Source organism: Schistocerca nitens, chromosome 8, assembly GCF_023898315.1.
Source record: "Schistocerca nitens isolate TAMUIC-IGC-003100 chromosome 8, iqSchNite1.1, whole genome shotgun sequence".
NCBI classification, from domain to species: Eukaryota; Metazoa; Arthropoda; class Insecta; order Orthoptera; family Acrididae; genus Schistocerca; species Schistocerca nitens.
This window is the reverse complement of record NC_064621.1, coordinates 58,883,280-58,904,479: the sequence shown is the minus strand read 5'-3', so window position 1 is coordinate 58,904,479 and position 21,200 is coordinate 58,883,280. Positions and strand designations below refer to the sequence as shown.

General features: G+C 45.2%; 1 pseudogene; it reads left to right on the top strand.

The window, feature by feature from the left end:
- The first annotated feature begins 8,091 nt into the window (after nucleotides 1–8,091).
- On the top strand, nucleotides 8,092–8,211 carry LOC126199842 (5S ribosomal RNA; annotated as a pseudogene).
- Nucleotides 8,212–21,200: the final 12,989 nt, after the last annotated feature.

Genomic DNA, 21,200 nt, shown 5'->3' with positions numbered 1-21,200 from the left:
CCACACTGCTACCGTCCGACCGTATAACGTCAGCTCTAACCTCATACACGCTGTAATCTATGTGCTTTTCTACCAATCGTGTCCGGCTATCACTAAAATTTTCGTAATCTTTCTCCTTAATACTTTCACAATGTTTAAACTGGAGCTTTGCGTCGGATGGGTCGGCCACTTCTAACACTATAACTTTCGGTAAAGTCTGCCGGTCAGGGCCAGAACTTTCCGTTACTACTTCAACATCCAACTCCTGCGGGACGAAACACGACGAATCTTGCTCGTGCTCCCCATTAACATCAACTATTTCTGATTAAGTCTGCCGGTTAGGGCCAGAACTTTCTATCACTTCACAAACACTATCTTCCTGCGGGACGAGAGGCGGCAAATCCTGCCCGCGCTCCCCATAAACACTTCTCCCGTACATGCCCCTATAATCTCTTAGTTCGTCGTATAAGCGACCGAACTGCCTTAACCAGACCTCATCCCTCTCTGCATCCCCTCGCTCGATGACGGACGTTTTATCCGACATCTGATCTTCTCTCAACACTTGCGAATCATTCTTAAACTCAATCTCCAGTTCCGCTGTGGGTATTACAGCTGGCACCTTATAATCGAATTCCGGAACACTACTTAAATTGTTCTCACTGACAGTGAATGTACCTTCTACTGCCGTGTATACAGCTGATCTACTACTTGTGGGCGCACTCCTTTCTCTTATTACTGGCACACTCTCCCGCCGTTGATTATTCCATACGGAATTTTCATAACGACGACACCTGGGTTTTCTCTTGTTATTGGGCCTCCAAAATTTCTCCACGCTCGGTCGGCCCCTCACCGGCGCGGCTAATGGTTTCCCTGTCTCGTCCCAGCAGATACGCTCTCCGGATGCTGCTGAGGCTGGCGTTATTACTATTCTGTGAAGCCCGTATCACGTTAGTATGATACTGGTTTCTGTCATTCCTGTTATTATTTGCATTGTACCGATTGTTATTACGGTCCGAACCATTATTGTTATTGCTGCCATGGTTGCGGTATGCATTATTCCCATGGTTATCGTTGTCGTGGTTGCTGTGGTACCCGTTGTTGTTACCACGGCCTCTACCACTGTCGCGATTATTGCGCCAATTGTCCTCGTCCTCCACTCTTTCCAGGAAATCATTTATTGTCCTGCAATTGCTTCCTACGTAGCGTTTTGTATCATCTGGAAGCTTTTTGTAGAGTTCCCAGACTATTTCGGATTCCGTGCGGCGATCACGCAAATATTCCAACTTGCGGATCCAGCCCTCACAAAACTCCTTCATCGAACCGCGCGAATTCGCATCGAAAGGCCTCGATACGACAAATTCGCGCCAGACACTTTGCTGGTTTTGCTCTGACCAGTATTCAGCCAGAAACAAATTTTTAAATTCGTCAAAAGTCAGGTTCGTAATGTTGAGGTTTAAGCCCCAACGCTTGGCATCACCAGCCAACACATCAATAATCGCATTAATTTTTCTCTCATTAGTCCATGATCTGGGTAAAACTCTTTCACAATTCTTAATGAAATCCGTCGCGTGTATACCGCCTTTTTTCAAGGGGTCGAACCGCTCCTCTTTCGTAAACAATTCCGAACTATGTGCATAGATTGGCACATAGCTCTGTTTTTCGTCAAGTTTCTTTTCTAATTCCGACACTCTCGTAATTACTTGGCAAGTGGTTGTCGTAAGCGTTTCTACTTCCCTTTTTTTCTCTTCGCAGGTATTAGCCTGCTTCGTCACTTTTGTATCTACTTCGGATACTAAAGCCTTTAAAGTTTCCACCTTCTTTTGATCCTCCTTTTTCACTAATTGAATTTGTTCCGTCACCTTATTCTCGATGATCGGAGCAACTGATTCTCCTACAATTTTCTCGATTCTGCTAATTTCGGAATAAAAACGAGTATTTATGCTCGCAATTTCCGCCTGAACGCCTATCATTTCCTGTTTAAGATTACCGATTTCGGTATTAATTACAACAATATCTTCTTTGATTTTATCAACTTTTGTGTTAACAACTCCAACATTGTTGTTAACAACGTTAATAGCTTTGTTCTGATTGTCTAGCATCCGTTCAATTTTTTCAGACTGAGCTTCTTGCTTGGCAGCCTGAGCTTCTTGCTTGGCAGCCTGATCTTCTTGCTTGGCCGACTGACTCTTGATTTTGTTAATCAAAACATTCAATAAATCAGATAAATTCCCGGAAACTACCGGTTTTACTTCCGTAGCGGCTTCCTCTCTAATTGTCCCCCCGTATTCGTCATCAAGGGATTCAGATTTGATTTTCACTTCCGATTCCGAAACATTTTCTAAAGTTTGGAATTCCATTTCTGCTCTTTGTTGCGTTTCGGCGGTCGCGTCTTTCATGCTCGCCGCCTGCCCCTGAACAATGGGTACCGCGGTGCGCGTTTCCCACTGTTCGACCGATTGTTCCGTATCCAAGTCTACCAAATTTTCGCAATTGTTGCCTTCACTCATTTTAATAATATTCAATATAAATGCCAAATCTCAAATCTAATTAGGATTCCTCACACTAATATTCTCGCTGACGTATCGACCATTTCGTAACCAATACTTTGTTACGAGATTTGCACAATGCAAAATTCGTGTCCAGAACAACCTCAAATTCGAAGATTGTCCTGTCACCAGGTCGCCACGTGTAACCTCCCCCTCACTTATCGACCTTAATGACAGTGAAAAATTAAACCGCGTGTACCTAATGGAAACTTGGGAAAAGCAATCGTCACCGAAGTTAATTTGTCGGTAAAGAGGGGGGAAAGGGTTACATCTAAATGAAAGGAAAAATGCAAATGAAACTGGTGGAAATTAATTTTGAAAAGGGGTAAAGTTAATAAAGAAAGTAAATGTGCGGCCGTTACGTCAACAATTAACCAGCGGTAATTAGATATTTGAGATTGGGGGGAAATTACGGTCGCCAGTCCTAAGGACAATTACTATAGTAACTGAAAAAGAAAGGTTATTACACATATAATTAGCACTAGAAGCGTGGCAACTGAAGGTTGACACGTGTAGTGTGAAAACTGAAAGTTTGTCAGAAGTAATAAATTTCGCTACACTCTGACTTAATTTAGCAAAAGAATTAATAAAACCAGAAAATTGAAAGTTAATTTAGTGACTGAAATTAATAGTGAACTTTGTTTCTGAAGCATATTGAAATTCAGTAAAATACAGTTAGTCTTGGGCTACCTCATCAATCATTTCAAAAGCTACTTGAATCTACGCAATTTAGAAATAAGAGATTTAACTTCGAACTTGAATTAAATGATTCTGAACAATTAACAATAGTAAAATTTAGTACGTACCAAGCTGAGCTGCAGTCACAGGTAAGCTAAAATATGCTAACAAAACTCGCACTCTTAATTTGTGCTCGTGTAATCTAAATATTGTAGCCAGCTATGAATAATTTAACTGAACTTTGAAATTAAGGCAGTGAAATTGAATTATATTATTTTAATGCTGGCGTTTGAATTTCAACGACACTCGGGTTCATTTCGGAAAAGGAAGGGACCCTGCTTGGCAATGCAATTGGGACAATGAGCAACAAAGGTTCATGCTAAGTTGCTGTAATTTTGTGATGCAACAATTTTAAAAGCTGAGGTCTGCCATCCAGTTCTGAAACTTTACGTGCTTCCAGTCTTCCTTGTTGGTTGATTGAAGGTTTGAAGCCGTCGATCGAGGAGGTGGCGACAGTCACTCATTGTCGGCCGTCGCTGTTGCAGAAGCTGGATGTTGGCGCGCCTTCTTCTCGACACGGTCTCCAGCCGAAACGGACTCTTGATGTGTGCCAGCTAACGCTTCCCGTCTGCGACACCATGTCCGAAACTATCATAGCAAGTCGAGCGCAATTACACGCTGCCAAACCCCGAAAGCGCGGCAACTCGCGGGAGCGTCGCACAACACACCTGCTCAATCGCACTACTCCAACCAGACCCTCCCTCGCTGCCCGCGCTCCACGAGGCAGAGTTAACACTATACCAAAGGTCCTAAACACTTTCGTTCTCCACACGACCTATCGATGTATTCGTGCGATAGCATAGTTTTCCCTAGGCAAGACCCAGCGTAAAATACAAATAATATTTACAAAACAAACCAATTATACATCGACATAAATGCATATATACACTCCTGGAAATTGAAATAAGAACACCGTGAATTCATTGTCCCAGGAAGGGGAAACTTTATTGACACATTCCTGGGGTCAGATACATCACATGATCACACTGACAGAACCACAGGCACATAGACACAGGCAACAGAGCATGCACAATGTCGGCACTAGTACAGTGTATATCCACCTTTCGCAGCAATGCAGGCTGCTATTCTCCCATGGAGACGATCGTAGAGATGCTGGATGTAGTCCTGTGGAACGGCTTGCCATGCCATTTCCACCTGGCGCCTCAGTTGGACCAGCGTTCGTGCTGGACGTGCAGACCGCGTGAGACGACGCTTCATCCAGTCCCAAACATGCTCAATGGGGGACAGATCCGGAGATCTTGCTGGCCAGGGTAGTTGACTTACACCTTCTAGAGCACGTTGGGTGGCACGGGATACATGCGGACGTGCATTGTCCTGTTGCAACAGCAAGTTCCCTTGCCGGTCTAGGAATGGTAGAACGATGGGTTCGATGACGGTTTGGATGTACCGTGCACTATTCAGTGTCCCCTCGACGATCACCAGTGGTGTACGGCCAGTGTAGGAGATCGCTCCCCACACCATGATGCCGGGTGTTGGCCCTGTGTGCCTCGGTCGTATGCAGTCCTGATTGTGGCGCTCACCTGCACGGCGCCAAACACGCATACGACCATCATTGGCACCAAGGCAGAAGCGACTCTCATCGCTGAAGACGACACGTCTCCATTCGTCCCTCCATTCACGCCTGTCGCGACACCACTGGAGGCGGGCTGCACGATGTTGGGGCGTGAGCGGAAGACGGCCTAACGGTGTGCGGCACCGTAGCCCAGCTTCATGGAGTCGGTTGCGAATGGTCCTCGCCGATACCCCAGGAGCAACAGTGTCCCTAATTTGCTGGGAAGTGGCGGTGCGGTCCCCTACGGCACTGCGTAGGATCCTACGGTCTTGGCGTGCATCCGTGCGTCGCTGCGGTCCGGTCCCAGGTCGACGGGCACGTGCACCTTCCGCCGACCACTGGCGACAACATCGATGTACTGTGGAGACCTCACGCCCCACGTGTTGAGCAATTCGGCGGTACGTCCACCCGGCCTCCCGCATGCCCACTATACGCCCTCGCTCAAAGTCCGTCAACTGCACATACGGTTCACGTCCACGCTGTCGCGGGATGCTACCAGTGTTAAAGACTGCGATGGAGCTCCGTATGCCACGGCAAACTGGCTGACACTGACGGCGGCGGTGCACAAATGCTGCGCAGGTAGCGCCATTCGACGGCCAACACCGCGGTTCCTGGTGTGTCCGCTGTGCCGTGCGTGTGATCATTGCTTGTACAGCCCTCTCGCAGTGTCCGGAGCAAGTATGGTGCGTCTGATACACCGGTGTCAATGTGTTCTTTTTTCCATTTCCAGGAGTGTATATATATATATATATATATATATATATATATATATATATATATATATATATATTAAAACAATTACAATATATAAAGACACAGAAATGTTAAATCTTCAGGTAACAAAATAAGGAAAAAATTATGGTACAATAGATGGAAATAGGAGGATATGCATTTCCGGCGTTACAAGGTATCGATATCGGTCGGTGAGACCTGGCACGAAGTCGGCGTTCCAAAACATCCCAAACGTGTTCTATAAGATTCAGGTCAGGGTTCTGTGCAGGCCAGTTCATTACAGGGATGTTATTGTCGTGCAGCCACTCCGCCTCAGGCCGTGCATTATGAACAGGTGCTCGATCGTCTTGAAAGATGCAATCGCCATCTCCGAACTGCTCTTCAACATTGTGGAGCTAGTAGGTGCTTAAAACATCAACGTAGGCCTGTGCTGTGATAGTGAAACACAAAACAACAAGGGATGCAAGTGCAGCGCTCCCCCCCGCCCCCCCCCCCCCCCCATGAAAAACACGACACGCCTCCGAATTTTACTGTTGGCACTACACACGCTCGTAGATGACGTTCACCCGGCATTCGGCATACCCACACCCTGCCATCGGATCGCCACACTGTGTACCGTGATTCGCCACTCCACGCAACACTTTTTCGCTATTCAATCGTCCAGCGTTTACGCTCCTTACACCAAGCGTTTGGAATTTACCGGCGTGATGTGTGGCTTATGAGCAGCCGGCCGCAGCTCGTCGTCTTGCGGTAGCGTTCTCGCTACCCACGCACGGGGTCCAGGGTTCGATTCCCGCCGGGATCGGGGATTTTCTCCGCCTCGTGATGACTGGGTGTTGTGTGTCTTTCATCATCATTTCATCTTCATTGACTCGCAAGTCGCCGAAGTGGCGTCAACTAAAAAGGACTTGCAATACGGCGGCCGAACTTCCCCATATGGGGCCTCCCAGCCAACAATGCCATACGATCATTTCATTTTTATGAGCATGCAATCCAAGTTTTCTCACCTCCTGCCCAACTGTCATAGTACTTGCAGTGGATCCTGATGCAGTTTGGAATTCCATCTTGATAGATGTCTGCCTATTACACATTACGACCCTCTTCAACTGTTGGCGGTCTCTGTCAGTCAACAGACGAGGTCGGCCTGAACGCTTTTGTGCTGTACGTATCCCTTCACGTTTCCACTTGACTATCACATCGGAAACAGTGGACCTAGGGATGTTTAGGAGTGTGGAAATCTCGTGTACAGGCGTATGATACAAGTGACACCGAACACCTGACCACGTTCGAGGTGCGTGAGTTCCGCGCAGCGTCGCATTCTGCTCCCTCACGACGTTTAATGACTGCTGAGGTCACTGATATGGAGTACCTGGCAGTAGGTAACAGCACAGTGCACCTAATATGAAAAACGTATGTTTTTGGGGGTGTCCGGTTACTTTTGATCACATAGTGTATTTTCATGTCTATAGAGGAGGGTTTTAAACATGTACAATTGTTACTCGAGCGCTTGTACAGCATTGCAACTGATGGGACCCCTGCAATGTTGTCGGAAGAGGTCGGTGATGTAGGGCGTAAGAAAAAAATAATCTGTGTGACTGCCCCGAAAGTTTCAAATAGCAGATTTTGTTTTTTAGAAGTCAGCTTCAAGGAGGAAATTTAGACAATTTTTCCTCTCTGAAATCCTTGAATTCAGGTACTTATGAACACATCAGTGAGTACACAAATGTGTTGCAGCCATTGCATAAAGAATTTGAAGATATGTTTGAAGAAATAAAACGAGTAAAAGCTGCACTCAAAGTTTTTGTGACACCTCTTTCGGTGCACCCAGAGAATGCCCCATCAAGTCTGAAAGTTGAGTTGATAAAACTTCAGTGCGATTCAATTTTGACAGACCGCTGTTACCATTACAATGGTGATTTGATTTCATTTTGTAAAGGTGTTGATCAACAAGAATTGGCGAGGATTCATGCCCTTGTCCTGAAATATGTTTGGAACAACCTTCGCTTGTGAACAGACGTCCTCAACTATGAATAAGAAACAGGGTCAAGTTTGTCTGATGCTTCGTTGGAAGCTATACTTCGAATTGCAACTGCCAAAACGCTTGTTCCAAATATCGGAAAATTAAGGCTTCAGTGCGAAGCCAAAGATAAACAAAGAATGCTGTAAATTAGTGCAAGATAAGGAGCGCAATAAAACTATTCTGTTTGTCTTTACAAAAAATTGGCATTAGTATTATTGTTATTATTATTATTCGTTTTAATACCTGTACTCTGCCAGACGTGCACTGATTTGCGATGCCACATTCACCAAACAACGAGACGACTCTCGCCTCCCTAAGCGCTACCACAGCACGTTCCTCTCCTAGCGCTGCCACAACAGTGCTGCCTCTGCCTCCCTCGCCTCCCTCCTCCCCACCGGCGTTAAGGCAGAGCACCGGTTCTTTTGCTGATGCCGGCGGGTGCTCGCGAAGCGCCTGAGTTGTCGTCGCCTGCCATAGATGTTCTTATAGTTTTATATCAGTAAGGCAACGGCCTTGCCGCAGTGGATACACCGGTTCCCGTGAGATCACCGAAGTTAAGCGCTGTCGGGCGTGGTCGGCACTTGGATGGGTGACCCCATCCAGGCCGCCATGCGCTGTTGCCATTTTTCGGGGTGCACTCAGCCTCGTGATGCCAATTGAGGAGCTACTCGACCGAATAGTAGCGGCTTCGGTCAAGAATACCATCACCACGACCGGGAGAGCGGTGTGCAGACCCCAAACGCCCCTCCTATCCGCATCCTCCAGCGAGGATGACACGGCGGTCGGATGGTCCCGGTAGGCCACTCGTGGCCTGAAGACGGAGTAGTTTCTCAGTATTAGTTATTCCTACCACTGAATCACCTGCACAATGGCGACACTGCAAAATGGAGGCCTTTAATGTATATTGGAAACAACAAAGGACGGAACATAGAACCTTGTGGCACACTTTGTCTGACTGCTTTACATTCAAAGTGTCTGCAGCTATGTGAAACTGACACACACAGCTTCTGCACTGCTGGTACCCAGGCTTTGAGCAAAGTGTATGTCTTTAGGAAAAGCAGTGAGAATCTGTGTGGAAGCAGCCGTGAACTCAAGACCGGACTGTGGCTGCCGGTAGCACTAGGTCCTTGACAGGACTCAGTGCCACAGCCCTCTCGACCTGCCGTCCGAGCCTTCTACCACCAACGCTGAATTGGTAGTGGGACTTGGCGCCACTGCACATTCCGCCGCCTGACTCCTGCCACAGGGCAGCGTCTCATACCCAGCTCGCATCCACTTTCACGTGCCGCCACAGTAATGCGGGTGGAACGAGGGGCTGTGCGGGCTCCATGTCGCCGAGGAAAGTAGAGCGCTGCTGACATTAATGGCTGAGGCCTCTGACGGCTGCCGGCCTACCACGGGCCTGCTCTCGGCAATGCAGGGCACCAGCTCACCAGCCAGGGCGGAAGCTGCCGCCCACACGTCAGCGGCGGCCAGGAACAACAGAGAGATTTTTGGACAACATGGTTGTGGAGATGAAGCAGCGATTAGTATGATTAATCAATTATTCAAAAACAGTCTTCATCGCATTTATTATTTCAACCCGACGTAGTAGTTTCCCGTCGTTATGTAGACAGGAGTGACACCACCAGCAGTCGACCAATGGTGTAAACGCCTAGAAGATGACCCCTACGTCGGGTTGAAACAGGTTGGCGGTGTAATAATACTAAATGCGATTAAGACTGTTTTTGAATAATTGACAACAGAGAGAAGTGTGGTTCTCTCACTACTTCATGTATCGAAGTCAATGAAAGTCATCCTCAACCGTCAACAGTGTCTTCACCGGGGCCACCAGCCCACACCACTCACCACCGCAGCCGTGCCAGTACCGCCACGATCACCAGCGGAGGGTGTGCTACCTCTGAAGTCTCAGTCGCAGACTACAGTGCCACCATTTGGACTGAGTGCGACTATTTTTGTTCTTGCACGGTGGTAGTCAGGGGGTCGACGTTTAGGGGGCGTGATTGCATGAGGGTTATGTTTATGAAACCTGAGGAAACTGTGGGCTTATCTCATACTAAGGGGAGTGGTTAGTTCCTGTGCGTTGTACAGAGGCAATTCCCTTCGGCATTCTGCCCCTTGCGCTGAGTCTGTACCAGTTGTTCACTTTACGTGTAATGGTTCTTGGCATATGGCCAAGCAATGTAGAGAATCCAGATGGCTCAAGATTAAGGCAGAAGAAGTAGGTTGGTAGAGCGCTCCGTGAATACCTGTTCTATCTGCGTTATTAGTACGCTGTTTTGAACTATTGACTCTCAGTCGTAAAAATAAGTTGGGAGGAGGCAGTGGCAAAATCAGAGATACATAGTGTCACCAGTGAGGATGTTATATACACTACTGGCCATTAAAATTGCTACACCACGAAGATGACGTGCTTCAGACGCGAAATTTAACCGACAGGAAGAAGAGGCTGTGATAGCTTTTCAGAGCATTCACACAACGTTGGCGCCGGTGGCGACACCTACAACGTGCTGACTTGAGGACAGTTTCCAAGCGATTTCTCATACACAAACGGCAGTTGGCCGGCGTTGCCTGGTGAAACGTTGTTGTGATGCCTCGTGTAAGGAGGAGAAATACGTGCCATCACGTTTCCGACTTTGATAAAGGTCGGATTGTAGCCTATCGCGATTGCGGTTTATCGTATCGCGACATTGCTGCTCGCGTTGGTCGAGATCCAATAACTGTTAGCAGAATATGGAATAGGTGGGCTCAGGAGGGTAATACGGAACGCCGTGCTGGATCCCAATGGCATCGTATCACTAGCAGTCGAGATGACAGGCATCTTATCCGCATGGCTGTAACGGATCGTGCAGCCACGTCTCGATCCCCGAGTCAACAGATGGGGACGTTTGCAAGACAACAACCATCTGCACGAACAGTTCGACGAGGTTTGCAGCAGCACGGACTATCAGCTCGGAGACCGTGTCTGCGGTTACCGTTGACGCTGCATCACAGACAGGAGCGCCTTCGATGGTATACTCAACGACGAACCTGGGTGCACGAATGGCAAAACGTCATTTTTTCGGATGACTGCAGGTTCCGTTTATAGCATCATGATGGTCGCATCCGTGTTTGGCGACATCGCAGTGAACACACATTGGAAGCGTGCATTCGTCTTCGCCATAATGGCGTATTCCCCGGCTGATGGTATGGGGTGCCATTAGTTACACGTCTCGGTCACCTCTTGTTCGCATTGACGGCACTTTGAACAGTGGACGTTGCATTTCAGATGTGTTACGACCCGTGGCTCTACCCTTCATTCGATCCCTGTGAAACCCTACATTTGAGGAGGATAATGCACGACCGCGTGTTGCAGGTCCTGTACGGGCCTTTCTGGATACAGAAAATATTCGACTGCTGCCCTGGCCAACACATTATTCAGATCTCTCACCAATTGAAAACGTCTCGTCAATGGTAGCCGAGCAACTGGCTCGTCACAATACGCCAGTCACTACTCTTGATGAACTGTGGTATAGTGTTGAAGCTGCATGGGCAGCTGTACCTGTACACGCCATCCAAGCTTGACTCAATTGCCAGGCGTATCAAGGCCGTTATTACCGCCAGAGGTGGTTGTTCTGGGTACTGATTGCGTGAAAATGTAATCATATGTCAGTTCTAGTATAATATATTTGTCCAGTGAATACCCGTTTCTCATATGCATTTCTTCTTGTTGTAGCAATTTTAATGGCCAGTAGTGTAGCAGTTGGTCAATGAGGTGACTCATTTAAGGGTGGATAAAATGGTCGCAGACAATAAACTGGCGGTGAACTACCGTAATTAACGGGCTGTACGACGCTGTTTTTCATTCGAAAAACTGTCTCCAAAATTCAGTTACGTCTTATAATCGAACATAATAGAGAAAGATCCACTGATGTAAAATATCCACAAGTCTGAAAAATGGCCAAATTCGATGCTGCGCGAAACCTGTTTGTATTTCGCAACATTGGAGTCAACTGGCAGCAGCAGTGCACCGATGCGACGAACTCGAGCTGTGGGGATTCACACTGTATCGCTCCCGCCCTTGCATTACAATCCCAGAACACTGTCTAGATTATGATGCGTCACTGCAGTCTACGCTGCTAATGAGGTTGAATTGAAAGTGATTTGTGTTGTCGGTAACAGTACGGTATTTCTGTTAGTAGCTAGTTTAGTAATGGAAAAAATAAAAGGTATTCATATGGTCCGCGCTATAAATTGAAAGTAACAGCATCCGCAAAAGAACATGGAAACAGAGCATCTGAAAGGCATTTCAGCCCTCCACAAAAACATAAAGAAAACTATTCGTGATTAGCGGTCTAGTAAAGAAGAAACGAGAAAAATGAGGAAGATTAAAAGTACAAATAGAAGATTGACTGCAAAATGGCCAAAGGTAGAAAATGACGATTTGAAAGGGATTGAAGGGCACCGTCAAAATGGCACTGGAATTAGTACAAAATTAATGATTGAAATACATTCTCATAAGGTAGCGCTATTGTGGATTTTGAGGGCGGAGTTGGTCGGTGCTACATGTTTATGAAGCGTCATTGACTTACCATGCGAACCAAAACTAAAATATCTCAGAAAATGCCACAAGAGTATGAAGAGAAAATATTATCTTTCCATCGCTTTATAATTCACCATCGAAAGAAAACAAGTGTGGAACTAAGCCAAACAGCGAATATAGACGAAACTCCTCTGACATTTGATGTGCCGGTAACAGAACTGTTGCCATGAAAGGTGCTAAAACAGTAACTGCAAAAAACAAGTGGACGTGAAAAAATGCGCTACATTGTTGTCCTTTCATGTTGTGCTGGAGGTACTAAACTTAATCCAATGATCATTTTCAAGCGCAAAACAATGCCAAAACCTTCTGAAATACCGCCAGGTGTTGTTGTTCACGTACATGACAAGGGTTGGATGGACGAGGCTTGTATGAAATTATGGACTACAGAGCGTGGAAGAGAAGAAAAGGTGCTTTATTGACCAACAGTTGATTCTTGTGCTAGATCAGTTACTTCAGAATTGCACCCTCTTAATGTCTCGACAAATAAACCATTTAAAGTGTGTATGGGAGAATAATGGAAGAAATGGATGTTGGATGAAACCCAACTTGAATTCACACAGAAGGGAGATTTAAAACGACCTACAATCAAACAAGTGCGTCAGCGGATAAAACAGTCGTGGTCTAGAATGAAAGAAGAAATTATTGCTAAATGTTTCAAGAAGTGCGGCATAAGCAACGCTCTCGATTGCAGTGAAGCCCATCGTATATATCAGCACACTGATGACGACGAAGTTGAAGAAGAAGAAAAAGAAGAAGAAGAAGGAAGCTCGGATGACGATTTTCAGGGATTTTAAAGGTCACTTCGGTTTTGTAAACTAAAAACTGCTTTTAGTCTGGCTTTGCAATCTAATAATAAAAATGGCGAAAACGTTACTTTTTAAAAAGATGGTTAAATATTAAGGTGCATTTTGTAGCCCGTAGCGTCTTATACTTCGTAAAATACAGGATCAGGATAAAGAGGTGTTAAGGTCACAGACTGTAGGAGTGGACTGAGCGGTTGCTAACTTTATTTCTCCCTTCTCTGACGATGTTTTGTCATTTACGAAGGATATCATGTCATTGGCTAACGTAGGGGGTTTGTCTGATGTACATTGTTACAGATAACAAGATTATAGATAACAGGAGAAGCAAAGTCGTTTGTGAGATGAACAGAGGAGTTATTCTCATCGTCAGACTTTTACCGACTTAGACAAGGGCTAGAACAAAGGTATAGGAAGTAGAACAGTACACAGTTTTTCTGTGAGCAGTTGAGTATTGTTTCAAAGAGGCATAATGAGCGGTTGAATGTTTCACAGATAGGTTTAGGAAACTAAATGTGCAGCCTTATGAGTTAATGCAGAGCAAGGAGGTGAAGAAAGTATTGTTACAAGAGGCTGAGCAACGTGAGTTTGATAATTTTCAGGCATCAGAGACGTCTAGAATGGCATGCACCCTCATAGGCTCAACATTCGTTTGCTGAGTACGGCCCGTTGCACACTTACGCGGATGGTCCGCGCTCCACGTTCCGCGCACGGTTGGTAGTCACGTATTCCAATGAGGCACCACACAGTCACGCGGACGGTCCGCACGCGGCGGAGCCGTCCGCGCAGCCCTTGCGCGCCGCGGACCGTCCGCGTCAGTTGAATACACAGACACAAGTTGGTGCGAGCACAGCCCTGCGGACACGGCGCGCGCAGAAGAAGCAGAGTACCTCATTTCAGCCGTAGCATTCGACTAGTGTGGTAAATACGGGTGTGATTTAAGAAGTTTCCAGAATGTCTTGTGAAATCGATACAGACATGTTAATTGCCGAAGTTGAAGGAAGGCCTCACATATGGGATCCATCGCATGGGGACTACAAGAACCGTGAAATGCGATTGAAGGCGTGGCTAGACGTCTGTGCAAATATAATACTCGCCTTTGAAGGTCTGAACGAGGCAGATCAGCAAAAGTGTGGTAAGTAGACGCATATTTTCCTTGTGTTTTTATTGTAGTTCTATACAAAATACAATGATTTACAATTATAGAATTGCCGGCCGGAGTGGCCGAGCGGTTAAAGGCGCTACAGTCTGGAACCGCACAACCGCTACGGTCGCAGGTTCGAATCCTGCCTCGGGCATGGATGTGAGTGATGTCCTTAGGTTAGTTAGGTTTAAGTAGTTCTAAGTTCTAGGGGACTTATGACCACAGCAGTTGAGTCCCATAGTGCTCAGAGCCATTTGAATTATAGAATTATAGACATTCACAAGTTCAGTTTGTGCACAATACAAACATTGATTACGTAGAAACACTGTACACAAGCGCAAATGTCTGTCACTGAGACAAGTGGCCTGTGTTCAGTGAATTTTTGATTACTGCCAGGGCCCAACTCCTCTACCGACAAAATATTCCGCAAATTTATCTCGTACAGTATCACCCGATTTACTGACAGGTGTAGTTTCTGCCACATCTTCGAAGCCGGTAACATACAGGGTATCTTCAAAGTTGTATCCGTCTCTTACTCGAACAAAATTGTGCAAAATGCAGCTCGTTTTGACAATAGATACTGCTAGGTCAAGACTGACATTCAGGGGCCGGTGAAAAACCCTCCACTTATGGCTTAATATTCAGAAAGTACATTCAATAAACCTTCGGGCTCGGGTAAGTCGGTAATTGAAAATCTTCTTTTTGTGAGTCATGTTTTTTCGCGCATACGGCCTTACCACATGTTGTGTTAAAGCGAAGCCTTCGTCTGCCACAAGAACATATGGCACTGGAGAGTCGTGTGTACCTGGCAGTGGCTTTGGTGAGGGTAACGCTAATGTTACTTTTTCCATTTTCCTCCAAAAGACGCTGTTTTTAAAAATATTTGAATCACAGTTCCTTCCGTATCTTCCGACATCAATGAACGTGAAACAATAGTTAGTGTCACAGATGGCCATAAGAATAATGGAGAAATAATTCTTGTAATTGAAGAAAAGTGATCCACTTTTGATAGGTTTTACTAGACGAATATGTTTTCCATCCAGGGCTCCGATGCAATGAGGAAAATTAGCGACACTCTGGAAACCATGACTAATTTCGTTCCATTTGTCTGTTGAGGGCTCAGGCATGCATTCTTCTCTTAACATAGTCCAAATAGTGGCGCTCACCTGCCTTGTAATCTGTCGAATTGTTGATGCACCCATTAAATAAGTAAGTAATGCAGATCTGTAAATGTGTTTCCGCTTCCAAGATACCTGTATCGTGTAAAGCATATATTTGATACTTACGTACATTCACAGAGGAAAGTAGAATTAATTCTAGGTATTACGCCGGCTACGCTGACATAAAACCTTGGATGTATTCCTTCTTAAAATAATATATGTACGCATCCTCAGTAATAAAAGACTTTTCGACCTTGTTATTTCAGTTGACAAGGTACAGACGAGATGGAAAACTGCACGGGATGCCTATTTTAAAAGCTTCACTAGAATAAAGCAGACGAGGTCCGGATCAGCAGCAACTAAGAGACCAAAATACATCTACGATGAGCAGTTACACTTTCTTGACCGTCTCCGAGATGCACCAACAGAGAGTAACTTTGACTCAGTATCGGTCGTGCAAGATAATCTGTATAACAACAATGCACTTGCAGAAAAGTCGAGACGAAGCCTCTGAACAACAAACCGATGATGTCCGACTGAATGTCAAAACCGAAAAACAATCCTTCAAGAGGAAGAGGCCTATCAAGAACACAACATTTGAAGATAATTTACTTACATTATTAAAAGATGGTAAGGAAAAGGAGGAAGACGACGACCGAGCATTCTTTGTTTCGCTGTTGCCCTCTGTGAAGACATTAAATGTTGATCAGAAGCTATTATTTCGTACTCAGGTACTTCAACTGCTTATGTCGATTAAGCACACAAATAAGGCTAATTTAAATACACAGCCCCCAGCTCCCATCAGCTCTTTCCACTATCCACCGACCTCTTTTACCTACGCCCCACCTTCAATATCCCAACAGCATCCTAAGCAATTAATGCAGTACCGCGAGGATCCGTCCGTACAGACACAAGTTGCGACTCCCCATCCCTCTCCAGCCCAATCAACGTCATCATCATCTTGGGAGATATTATAAAAATTATTGGAATTCAGTAGTAATACAATACAAACGTAAAATTGTCTATTGCCAAACGAATGTAATACATAGCTGTAGCAAAGCTTTGAATGATTAAATATATTATTAAAGTAATCGTCATCCGTATACGTATTCATATTCTTACCTTAAGGTTACTGCTACTCGTTCTGTCGGAGTAATAGGTATCCTTCTGAGACTTTCAAGTGTCAGGTTGTCTCGTATTTTGCCGACAAGCTCGTCAAAGCAACGAATAGACATACGAAAATATGTATTAAATTTGTCTTCGTCTTTGCGCAATTCGGAATACAATGTGACGAACGCTCCTTTCGTACATCTTTGTTCCACCATAGGATGCACCCAAAACCGTCTCTCGGGCGTGGAATTTCTCTTTTTGTATGTCATAGAGGCTGAAATGACTTTTACTTGCAGCGAGCTCATCTGTATACATCCGATCAAACAGAACGACGTGTTACAGCACAGATGGGATCCAGCACAGTGCAGGGAAGACCGCGTTCACTCGACTGCACAGAACCGCGCGCATCCGCCCGACTGTGTGAACCGTGACGCGGGTCCGCCAATAAGAGTGCGGCGGGCCTACGGGTGTGGCGACCCCAGGGTTCCCGAGCTGGGGACTGGTATCTACCGCCAGTTCCCTGTCAGCGTAAGCTCTGGACACGCTTCAGCGACCACTATATGCCACTGTGTGTCACAGAGAATGGGGATTTTGGCTTGACTGCCGGATCGCGAGGATGGTAAAAACCTTCCAAACTTTACAGAAGCTCTCCTGCGAACCTTGCAGGAGAGCTTCTGTAAAGTTTGGAAGGTAGGAGACAAGATACTGGCAGAACTAAAGCTGTGAGGACCAGGCGTGAGTCGTGCTTCGGTAGCTCAGATGGTAGAGCACTTGCCCGCGAAAGGCAAAGGTCCCGAGTTCGAGTCTCGGTTGGGCACACAGTTTTAATCTGCCAGGAAGTTTCATTATTAAAATATGTTTTATATTTCTTTTTTTTTTTAAATGTTGAATGTGGAAAGATAAGGTTTGTAATTGGATGTCAATTGGTTATCAACTGTTAAATAAACTCGAGTTGGAAGTTAAAACAGTCAGTTGACTCTCTTGTTACTACATACATCGTAAATATTACTTATGTGTGAAATTTGCAAATTTTATTAAAATTCAGACTTCTTGAAGAGATTCTGGCACAATTTTATCAGGAGTGTCGACGATCTTCAATAATTAACTAGTTTAAAGTTTTATTAATGAGAAGTCGACACGTATTGACATTTTGAAAATAATCGATACTGTGAAGTGTATTAAAATTCTGTTTTAAAACTTTATCGGCGATTGTGGTCAAGAAGATCTGTTTGAAAGTGGAATATTTCGTTAAGTGAGAACAAGATTCATTCTTTAATGACATTAATTAATTATTTAAGGAAAAATTAGGAAAATTTTAATTTATCCTGGCAAAGATATCAAGGAGTGTCAGACCGCACTACGAACATATGGAATCTCTGTGACTTTGTCGAACTGTCAAAAAAATTTTACGATAAAACTTTTCTACAACAGGGACTGGCGAATTTTGCTGCGTCTATCCTTATCTTCTTGGTTGAATCTGCTACAGCTTAATGTTTTTCTTTATGGATTTTTCAAGTAACTGGTAAAAGAACTTATAATTTGATCTGCGGCGGACCGTCGATATTGGGTACACGGTTAGGCTGTTGTGAAGCCTGTTGGTTTGCAGATTGCCTTTCTTTCCCCTGCCGCAGACATCGTTGCTGAGTTGCTGCGACAGGATCGCCGGTTCAGCGCACCGACTCGAAAGGCTGTGAGGATGTCTGCTGTCTGGTGGTATTTAAACTGTCGAAGAGCCGCACGCCTGTCCTTCATTGCTGAAAGGCATTGAACTGTTCACTAAGGTACAGGTCGCCTCCTAAGACGATCTGAAGATGTTGGAATGGATAAGTCACCGGCATGATAGATGACATATGTGTTGTGGTCCACACGTGGCTGGACACTGTCATGGTGTTCAAACACAACCAAATGGCTGAACAGCGCCCAGTTAGCCCTACCGATCACCTATTTCGGTGGCTCCTGTTCAAGCAATTCTCCTTCCAGAAAGTGGATCCACTGTGGGAAGTGGTCACAGGAATGAAGGTCATCAGTTGCTTCCCACTGTGCTGAGTCTGCAAGGGCTGGAGAGAAGAAAGAGAGGTCAATGATGACCCAGTAGAAGCCAAGAAATGAGAGGGACTGCCTATGTTGAGGAGTCACAGCTCCTGAGACATAATGAAGTTTTCCAACACTCTATCCCAGGGGCAAGAATAGTCTGCATCCCATAGAACATTACGTGCATTGAAATCAGCTAGTAAGAGAAACAGGCAGGGAAGTCATTCAATAAGGCCTGCGAGAGTCTCAGAGTCTATTGCATCTATGGAGGTAAGTACAAGCAGCAGATAGTGATCTTCTGACTTGTGTGAGCTACAACGGCTACCGCTTGTAGGTCAGTAAACAAGGGGAGGCCAGAAGAGTGGTGTGTATTATTGACAAACACAGCAACACCTCCCTTGGCTTTTTCCACAGTCAGGTCATCCTTGTGGTGAAAGATACACCCTGGTAGCACAGGGGCATCAGTGTCTTTGAAATGTATATCCTGTAAACACAGGCACATGACTCCTGAACACATTCATGTTCCACCGTAGCACGGGAGCCGTTTATCGTAGGGGTTGTTCCTTCACTTTGTCTTTCTGCCGGGGTGGAGAGCCCACAATGGGGGGAGGGTCAGCCTTGCAGCGAGATGGTAGGCCTGGGCTGACTTCGAATTCCGTGGACTCTTAAGCAGAACCAGCAGAGCTGTCGCACAGGTCACATGCAAGGACAATGCTACCAGCCACAGAGGGGTAAAAGAGACAGCGTCGACTACAGATGGTTTAATGTAAATAATAGGAAATTTCAAAATCCGAATGAAACATGTTGTCTCCAAAAATCACGAAAATACGACCTGAGAAAGTTGAAAGATGCTACCTTACAGCAGACGGTGAAGACAGCCCTAAACAAGAAATGGAGAGACAGTGGGGTTGACATCAATGAAAATCTCCCACACTTACAAGAAGCAGTACAAAAAGTCAAAGAAGATTATTTGAGACCCGACCTTAGAAAGAAGAAAACTTGGATGACGAATGAGATTCTGGACCTTATGGAAGAGCAGAGGAAGAAAAAAGGTAATTTGGTGGAATACAAAGCGATACAGAATACAATCAGAAAGAAAATCAGAGAATTCACAGAGAAGGAAAAAAACTGAATTATGTGCAGGAATTGAGCTTTATCAGAGTAGATATGATGATTTTAATGTGCATCGGTAGCTCAGAGAGGCAACAGGAAAATATCGCAAATCAAACAGTGGGAAGGTAGTAGATGACAGTGGCAACCTCATAATCAATAAGGAAGAAAACAAGAGAGAGAGTGGGAGAAATATCTAGAACAGTTATTCAAAGATGACCATAGGAGGCAAGAACCAGAGATATTAGACACAGAGGGACCAGATATCCTAGTAAGTGAAGTGGAAGCGGCCATACATCAAATGAAGGAAGGGAAAGCAGCTGGGCCAGATGGCATACGAGCAGAATTCCTCAAGCTACTCAATAAAGAAAAAGTAAAAATGATCACAGAAATACTCAACCACATTTACTCATCAAGCAAAATCCCTCCAAACAGGCTTACATCAGAGTTCATTGCTCTATCTAAGGAACCGAATGACAAAGTGTGTGGGGATCAGTTTAATGAGCCAACTGCTAAAACTGTTTCTTAAAGTGAGCCGCAAGCGGATATACAAGATTTGTGAAGACAAAATAGCGCCCAACCACTTCGGGTTTCTACATGCAAATGGCACAAGAGAAGTAGTATTTAGTGTACAAGTATTGTTCCAAAGATATAGGGACATCAGTTGTGATGTATTTGCTTGCCTCATTGATTATCGAAAGGCATTTGATTGTGTGGAGCATGAACAAATGATAGAAGTATTAAATACAGCATAAACAAGAATTGATGGGAAAGATCTAAGAATAATAGCCAATTTATACTGGAACCAGTCTGCAGTCATGAGAATAGATTAAGACAAATCAGAACAAGTGAGAATACGACGTGGCGTCAGGGGGGCTGTATAATATCAGCGATAATGTTTAACCTGTATTCAGAACACATATTCAAAGAAGCCTTACTTGACGTGGAAGGATGAATCTCAGTGAATGGGGTCACACTCAACAATTTTCGTTATGCACTCCACGCTGTCAGTGGGCTCAAGAGAGCCATAATTTGTGTGGAGTAGGGGTAGTGATATATAATCATTGGGGTCAGTGGTAATGAATTTTTCGTTTGAGAGAACCAACTTGTAGAGATAGTATCTCTTGCAAGCGATTGCTGTAGCATGATCCTAGGGTGCGACTTTCCCCATAACATAAGAGTGACGTCCAAGATTAGGCGAGTAGAGGCCCATGCATAATGAAACTCTTCAAGGATAAGATAGAGGGAAGACCTTGCCAGAAGGAGGTGATGAAACAGAGCCAAAATTTCAGGGAGTGGGTGTACGTGGTATATACTCAGTGTACAACGCCGAGGTGGTGGTTGCTAGTTGCTATAAGCAAGCAAGGACACAGCCAAAGGGGGAGGGGGGGGGTCGGGGGAAATGGGTGTCTGACCACCTGCTATCACCTAATTCAAATTACACACTACCTCGTCGCTGTTTAGTGAGACTGAAAAATATTTTGATTTACAATCAGACGACCAAAAAGGGTTACACACTAGCGACAGTTATGAAGGCCTTCGATAATTTAAACTCTTCAAGACCAACTACTGTACAGTCTTGGCCTTTTTGAGCTCAGTTGTTGGTTTGAACTTTGATGACGTATAGTGAAAGTGGGAAGGCATTCCAGCTAGGGGAAGCTGTTATCTGCTATGA